The sequence below is a fragment of the Impatiens glandulifera genome, chromosome 1, assembly GCF_907164915.1.
Source record: "Impatiens glandulifera chromosome 1, dImpGla2.1, whole genome shotgun sequence".
In the NCBI taxonomy this organism is placed as follows: domain Eukaryota; kingdom Viridiplantae; phylum Streptophyta; class Magnoliopsida; order Ericales; family Balsaminaceae; genus Impatiens; species Impatiens glandulifera.
In genome coordinates, this window is record NC_061862.1 from 43,939,618 (window position 1) to 43,947,829 (window position 8,212).

General features: G+C 29.2%; 1 pseudogene; it reads right to left on the reverse strand.

The window, feature by feature from the left end:
* Nucleotides 1–285: 285 nt before the first annotated feature.
* On the reverse strand, nucleotides 286–1,608 carry LOC124926264 (annotated as a pseudogene).
* Between the last annotated feature and the right edge of the window lie 6,604 nt (nucleotides 1,609–8,212).

The window sequence follows — 8,212 nt, forward strand, 5'->3', positions numbered from 1 at the left end:
ACAGCAGGGTATCAAATTTTTTCATTTAATACCCTATCACGTCAGCTTAACACTTATTTTAACACCCACTTTTTAGCATATCCTACACCAGAGTTTTATTCAAGGTATTAAAATTACTTTTTCACTTTCTCTCACTTCCACATCATTTATACATAATTTCATTTTTTTAACCACAAATAATATTATTCATCACTTGGTAAATCAAACATACAAATATTATTTAAAACGAAGAAGAAAACAAACACTCTAAACGTTGCTAATTTGTTAAGTAGTGTTTTTAAAACTCTAATCGAGAGTTATTCCAAATTTATTCCAAATGTGCATGACAAGATCTTTCTTCAATTGAATATGTTGTGCTTTATCACGTAGATCGGCCCTAGTATGAATATTTGATTCAGATCGACCTTGAACATGCACTTGAAATTGAGGTAACACTTCTCTTTGGACATTAACTGAGGAACTAGACCCAGAATTATTCGAACGTTCGAAGTCGATATTTTTCCAATTTCGTGAATACAAATCTCGTTCATCCTCCACAATCATATTATGTAAAATTATGCATGCCCTCATTATTTTACCTAGGCCATCAATATTCCACATCCTAGCTGGTTGGTGAATAATAGCAAACCGTGCTTGGAGTACCCCGAATGCACATTCTACATCCTTCCTGCATGCTTCTTGCTGTTTTGCAAACAACTGCGCTTTGTCTACTTGGGGAATTTGAATTGATTGGACAAAGATGGGACATTTAGGATAGATTCCATCAGCAAGATAGTAGGCAAGATTGTATTGTCGACTATTCACAGTGAAGTTCACAGCAAGAGCTTCACCAGACTCAATGTAGTCAAAAATTGGTGACCTGTCTAATACATTAATATCGTTCAATGTTCCGGGCATGCCAAAAAAAGCATGCCATATCCATAAATCATAAGATGCCACTGCCTCGAGGATAATTGTTGTTGTGCCCTTGTGTCCATTAGTAAACTTCCCTTGCCAAGCCTTAGGATAATTCTTCCACTCCCAGTGCATGCAATCAATACTTCCAATCATTCCAGAAAAACCGCGCTCTTGTCCAACTTGGAGTAACCTCTGCAAGTCTTCCCCATTTGGTCGTCTTAAGTATTCATCTTGGAATAAGGCAATTATTGTTTCGCAAAAAATACGAGTGCACTCAAGTGTAGTGGTTTCTCCAATTTTCACATATTCATCACATGCATCCCCGGCTACTCCATATGCAAGCATGCGCATGGCAACTGTACAATTCTGGATCGGTGTCAATCCAAGCTTTCCTGCATTATTCCTCCTTTGGGTGAATTAATGGTTGTAATTTGTTACGGCTTCTACAATTCGGAGAAACAATTGCCTTCTCATACGAAATCTACGTCTAAATTGCATTTCAGTATAAGTGCATGACTCATCGAAATAGTCGGCCATGAGCCTCTGATGGGCAGCTCTATGGTCCCTGTTTATAGAATTTCTTTTACGTGATCGATTGTTTCTCCTTTGAAGCTCTTCGAGAAGTTCTTTTTGTCTTTTGAGTAAAGATTCCTCCAACTCCCATTGTTGTTGAATCTCTTCGAGATTGAAAGGGTCTGGGGGAATATCCATATGATGATATGAAGAAAGGTGATACAAACAAGGATGATAACATGATGGAAAATTTCAGAAATTTTTTTGTGTCCAAATGACACAAACCAAGTCTTTATTTATAGATCTTGAAAAATAAAAAATAATGATATATATATTTTTTTGATCAATTATTATGCAAAAGTGTATTTAAGAAAGAAAACAAAAACAAAAAAAGTAACCACCAGCGTTGCCACTTGGCACGCTGTGATTGGGCCACATCAAATTTGGTCCCGTATCAAAATTTGATACCCATATTTTAACACTTAATTTTGATACTCTGCTGCACCATTTGATATTATTTTAACACCCATTTGATACCTTATTTGACACCCTGCTGTGGATAGTCTTAGATTTATGAATATTTTCTTTGATTTTGGGGAGTAGATATGATATCTCATGATATGTAATTCACGACAGTATTGTTTAAATTGAGGAAATTAAAGTTTTGTTTTCAGAATATATTTTGAAGATCAATTAATTGTTGTATCGTTAAAAGAGGAATTTTTATATATTAAATAATATATAATATATAAATAATGTTTATGGATATAATATAATAAAATTTTAATTATATCCTTCTATTTTAGTATTTTAGGATTAAAAGATTAAGTTTAATAATTATTAATAAATTAATTAACAATATTTCAGAAATAATAATATTTGAAATTTGGTCAAATAAATGAAGATTTAATATTTTACTTAATTAATATAAAACATTACCAATTTTAAATTCAAGAATTAATGATATTATTGTTCAAATAGTATAATTTTATTTTATAATAAAATAAATCATATGTTTCTTTAGTAAATTATATATTATTTATTTGAGTTATATACAATAATATAATATTTAAATTTAAAATAATGATATTATTGTTCTTTGAATTGTATTGATTGATACAAATAATTATCAAAGTGAAAATTTTTGTTGAAATTAATTCAAGACAATTTTGAATGGTAGTATTGTGTAATTCATGTGATTATATTATATAAATTGACCCAAAAACTGATAATTAATTGACAAAATTTCATAAATATACTTGTAATGATAAATATGTAATAATTATAAAGTCTTATTTACATGAATAATTTAATCCATCCAAAGATATATTAATAATTTGACATATCTTATTATTAATGTTTGATCATTACACCAAAATATTATTAGAAATTAATATTATTGTCAAAAGACTTGATATTAATGTTGCATTAAGTATTTTGAGATAGGATAAATAATTATTTGAATTTAGTTGTTACTTAAGTTTATAAATATGAGCAACTACTTTATTAAATATTTTAAGTGATTAAGGGCTATAATTTTGTATGATGTCAAGTTAAAGATAGACTTTTTTAGACGAGATTGCAATATTTTTTTTATGAGGATATTGAGTTTGAGGGGATAAATTATTTTGTCTTTGAATGATTTAGAACAATAATTCCTATTGAGGAGGATTTGATTTATATTTCAAGTGTTTTTTTTGACATTGATAAGGATTTAATTGATATTGATGATAATGTTCAAAAATCAAGAGTAACAAGATAGTATTGTTCAAATTCATTAAGTACAAACTCAACAACCTCAAAATCAAGTATTTTTATAACAATCCAATTTAATTGAATTACTCTTTAAGGACAATTTATGGTACTCGTTGCATATTTTGATACGGAGCTTTACCAAAATAGATGTTAAAGGGTTTTTCAATAGAGACATTGAAAAATATTTTGGTGCAATGAGAAAACTTTGTATCGAGAGACTAAATTAATATGGTTTGCAAATTAAAGACTTAAAGAAGCGTCTCATTAGTGATACCATAAATTTCACAAAATAACAATTCTCTCTTTTGATTTTGATGTGAATTTAATTGATTGTTTGTGTATCACAAGTTCAGTGGAAGTAAACGTTTATTTATGGTTTTATATATGGGTGACATTTTATTTGTCACAAATTTTGTTTGACATTAAGTAGCCAATAGTTATGAGATATTTGAAAAGAACTAATAATTAGATGCTCACATATAGAAAGTCGGAAAGTCTTGAGATCATTGAGTATTCTGACTCCAAACTTACGGGATGCCAAAACAATATGAAATCCACTTCGGGTTACATTTTCCGCTAGCTAGTTTAATCGTTTTTTAAAAGAAATGTCAAACAAACACTTACGTCTTTATTCACTATTGTAGCAGAATTTGTGACATGTTATTAGGTATAAAATTAAGTAATATTGATATCAAGTTTCTTGTTATGAAAGAAATGATACAAAGTGGATAGAATTCTATAAAATATTTATGTACAAAATCTGTGGTTATAAACTCCTTGACAATGAGTTTATCGCCTAATGTCTTTCATGAGAATATTGCTCGTATGAGTATCATAGAAATCGACCATCTCTAACTTTAGTGGAAGTTTGTAGTTTGATTGTCTTTTAGTTTAGTTATTTTATAGATATTTATGAAGTTTCTTATTCTGATTAGAAATTAAGCATTATTCAGTTCCTTACATTATGTTTAATTATGTTAAAAGTATGATCTCACTAAAATTAAGAATGTCTAGTTGAAAATTGACATGAAAAGATCACCTTGAATGAAATTTTCATTCCTCATATTCATTATATGATTTGTAAATTAATTGTATTGATTTATGTAATCATTGTTGGGTCTAGTTATGCTTAAATACAACGACGAGCTCCTTGGTCATATATTGATATATTTAATTGATAAAATTATTTATACAATATATGATTGAGATGACTTAAAATTTAAGGCGCATTATGGTTGATACATTTATTTTTGTACATACGTGACCTAGTGGGAGATTGTTGGAATTTGTAGGGTCACTAGTATAATAAATAATTCTGTAAATATCATATTTTGTATAAACCAAAATAATGTGATATAATGTGAAATTAAGTTTATGCCTTATGAGTGTATTTGTTATGAATATAAAGTGAGGATACATAAGTGATATTTTTAATTTTATGAAGGGACTAAATTAGAAATTACATAATTATAATAACTAACTTATATAACGTTAGTTAGTTATATGTAACGGTAATGGTCCCCATTTGAATTATGAACAATTCTCCTTTGCGTCCCCATCAATGGAGAGAGAAACATATTGACGTACTCATTAAATTGGAAAAATCATTCCATAAACAAAGTTTAAAGAAAGAGAGATTAAAGACTTTTTTTATTACAAAAGAAAGAGAAGATTTAAATCAATTAAGGTACCTTCTGCTGTATTTATATTTTAATTTCTCACACATTAAATTAGAATCTAATTAGAATACTTATAACCTAAAAAACTCTTGCTGCTTCATTGACTTTTCCTTAAACCATGTTTGGTTGCATATTTTTGCCATCCACATGTCTAGATCATTTTGGGGTTAGACCATGTTTGTAATCCCTGCAAAATCAAAACATACAAGATTAATACACAATTTTTTTTTTACAATATCATCATTCTTTACGCATGATTTTTTTTTATTTCTCTACACTTTTCTTTATTCAATATTAAGTCTTATTTACACATGATTTTTTTTATTTCTCTACACTTTTATTTATTCAATATTAAGTCTTTTTATATACTTATCTATATTTTATTTTATTAATGTTACTAATAATACTATCATTATATAGTTTTTTATTCCTTTTTTTGTTTTGTTTATATTATTTTTTAATTTGCTTCTCTCATTTTTTTATATCATTTTTATCTTTATGGTTATATTTATGTTTTATTAAAATATTCTATATTTTAATTAAATCGAAAACTGGTCAAATGTAGTTTGTTTCCGAATTAATTATTTATTCTTAATCACGTAAAATAAGATCATTAGAAATTTTATGAAATAAACTTTGATGACTCGAGATTTTAAACGGTTATAAGTCTGGGTGTAAAAAATCAGTGTCTTTAGAAGACAATTATATACAAATATTATTTCAATTAGGGAAGGATACAAAAAGGTATTTTTGATATTAATGTTGAGCATTATTATTCTAAGATTTAATTGATTTGGGATGAAAGAGAACATTTGAAGCCAGCAAGATAATGCAATTGTAATAGGTTAGATGTTGATAATTGTTACGGATATAATTAAGATGGTAAGTGAAGTAGCGCAAATTGTTAAAGAAGCAAAGTTACTTTTATTCTAATGGGAGTAAATGACTCATGGAAATGTTGTAGATAATATGTTAGTATCAAATTAATGACCTTCAAGAGAAATATTAATGTAACTATACCAATTAAGGTTGAAACCAAGAGAAATATTAATGTAACTAATTAAGGAAGAATATACTACAATAGATTAAGGAGAAAACATAACTGAACATCCAAACCCAGAAAATTGAAGGGAGTTCAAAATTATCTATTAAAATATACAAATCTTACAAGAAATATATCTGCACTTAATGTGGATTAAAAGGTTACACAAAATAAGATTGTTTCAGATTCCTTGAACACAAATCCTATGCTATTCTGATTCTTGTTATGTATTTACATTTTAACACAATATGAGCATTTATTATGTATTTATAAGCATATATATATATATATATATATATATATATATATATATATATATATATATATATATATATATATATATATATATATATATATATATATATATATATATAATGATGAGCACATATAATGATGATAACAATAACATATAACATAATATGGTTGATAAATAAAAAGATAAGCAGTCATGTTTGTAATATTAAAAAACTTATCCATTAATGTTAGAAAATTTGATAAAATAAGGATGTTTATTTAGCAAATTGATCTGTTAAAAAATTGACTAGAAGATGTGAAACTAAATAAAAGATTATACTAAAAGATGTCATATAGCACATGACTTCAAATATAATCTAATATTGGTAACAAAATTGATTAAAGATGAGAATATGATGTGCATATTTGATGAAGATGGATGTATTTTGTAGAACCTTAAATTGGTCAATAGGGAAGAAAATTATAAATTGTTTTTTCTCTCCTCGTTATTATTTTAAAGACATTTCTAATAATAGTTCTACTGAATTTTCATCGCCTTTTATTGATTGTATTAGAATACATAAAAAAACATGTTCATCTATCTTCTAAAGACATGAATAATATTTACCCTATTTAATAACACCAAAAATTAGTCACATGTGAGAGAAAAGCTCTAGAGATACGATTGGCACAGTTGGCACATCACAATCGACGGCACGACGGGCACGGTTGGCACAACACAATCGACAACACCATCGACACGAACGACACGATCGTCACAAACGACATAGCAGTGGAATCCCCTGTTTCGCAAGCGCTATTAGGGTTTCGATCGTACGGATCACGCTTCGTTGTATTCACCGCAGCACAAGCGACACAATCAATACCGCACAATCGAAGTCAATATCGGCACAAACGACATGATCGCCACGAACGACACGATCTGTAGTGTCGCAGAAACCCCAGTTGGATCATTCACAAGCGTAGTTAGGGTTTCAATCGTTCTAATTGCGCATCGCGATAAACGCCGTTGTTTGAATCCGTTTGCTTTTTCCATTTCAAATCAGGAAACATGAAAGTTTCTGCAATAGGGAATCTTTCTTCTTTGTCAACTTATGGCTCAAGCCTGGCCAATTCTCTTAAACAGGCACTTGAGGTATCAAATTTCTACTTCACTCACCCAAAGAAAGTCCAGGATGCAAATAACCAACAAGAAGGAAATAGGGGCACATACTCCATTACGTCTCATAAAAACAAAGACACTCTGACTAAAGAAGGAAAAGATGACACCCCTGAATTCGTGAGCAAGAGCATAAATGTCAACTCTAGAAAAGCTCCAGGTATTCCTTCTTCCACTATAGCCTTCGATAATTCTGTTAAGATGAATGTCAACGAAGATAAGAGCAAAAATGAAATACATACTGATTGCCCAAAACAAAAAATTTCAAATGAATTTGTTACTGACTCTTTTGGGAATCAGAATCAATCCGATAAAACTGGTAAGTCACAGAGAAAAAAGGAAAGTAAAATAAAATAGAGGCGACCAACAAGAAGAAGAAAAGTACAAGGGAACAAAAGGAAAATAGTGCTGGTTTGGAAGAAATCAGGGTTGGAAACTAATGTTATAATAATGCAATAAACAAGAAAGCAGGGGAAATCGAAGAGAAGGCAAAAGGCAAATGGAGGGTTGGTTTTAATGAAAGGGAAAACCTCAAAGGATTGAGAAACCAAATTTTAAGGATGTTGATGCAAACTAAGAATGGAGAAATGATTCTCAATAAAGAAAGGGCTCAGCAAATCACTATTCAGTTAAACCTGCACTACCTCCAAGATTGAAACCTTCTAAAAAAGAGGAGTATGACATTATTGTTAGCTAGTCTGTCAACACAATGAAAGAGTTGAAAAAATGTACCAAGACAAAGGTTTATACTCTGAAGAAGAACCCAAATTGTCAGGTTGATCAAGTTTGGAAGAAGAATCCATACACAAATTAGGGTCAAAACTTAGCAAAAGAAGGTGAAAACAAAATCCCAGAAAATGGATAGATTTTCCTGGGTGCGTTCAAAAAAAATGTGGAAAAACTCGAAATTCC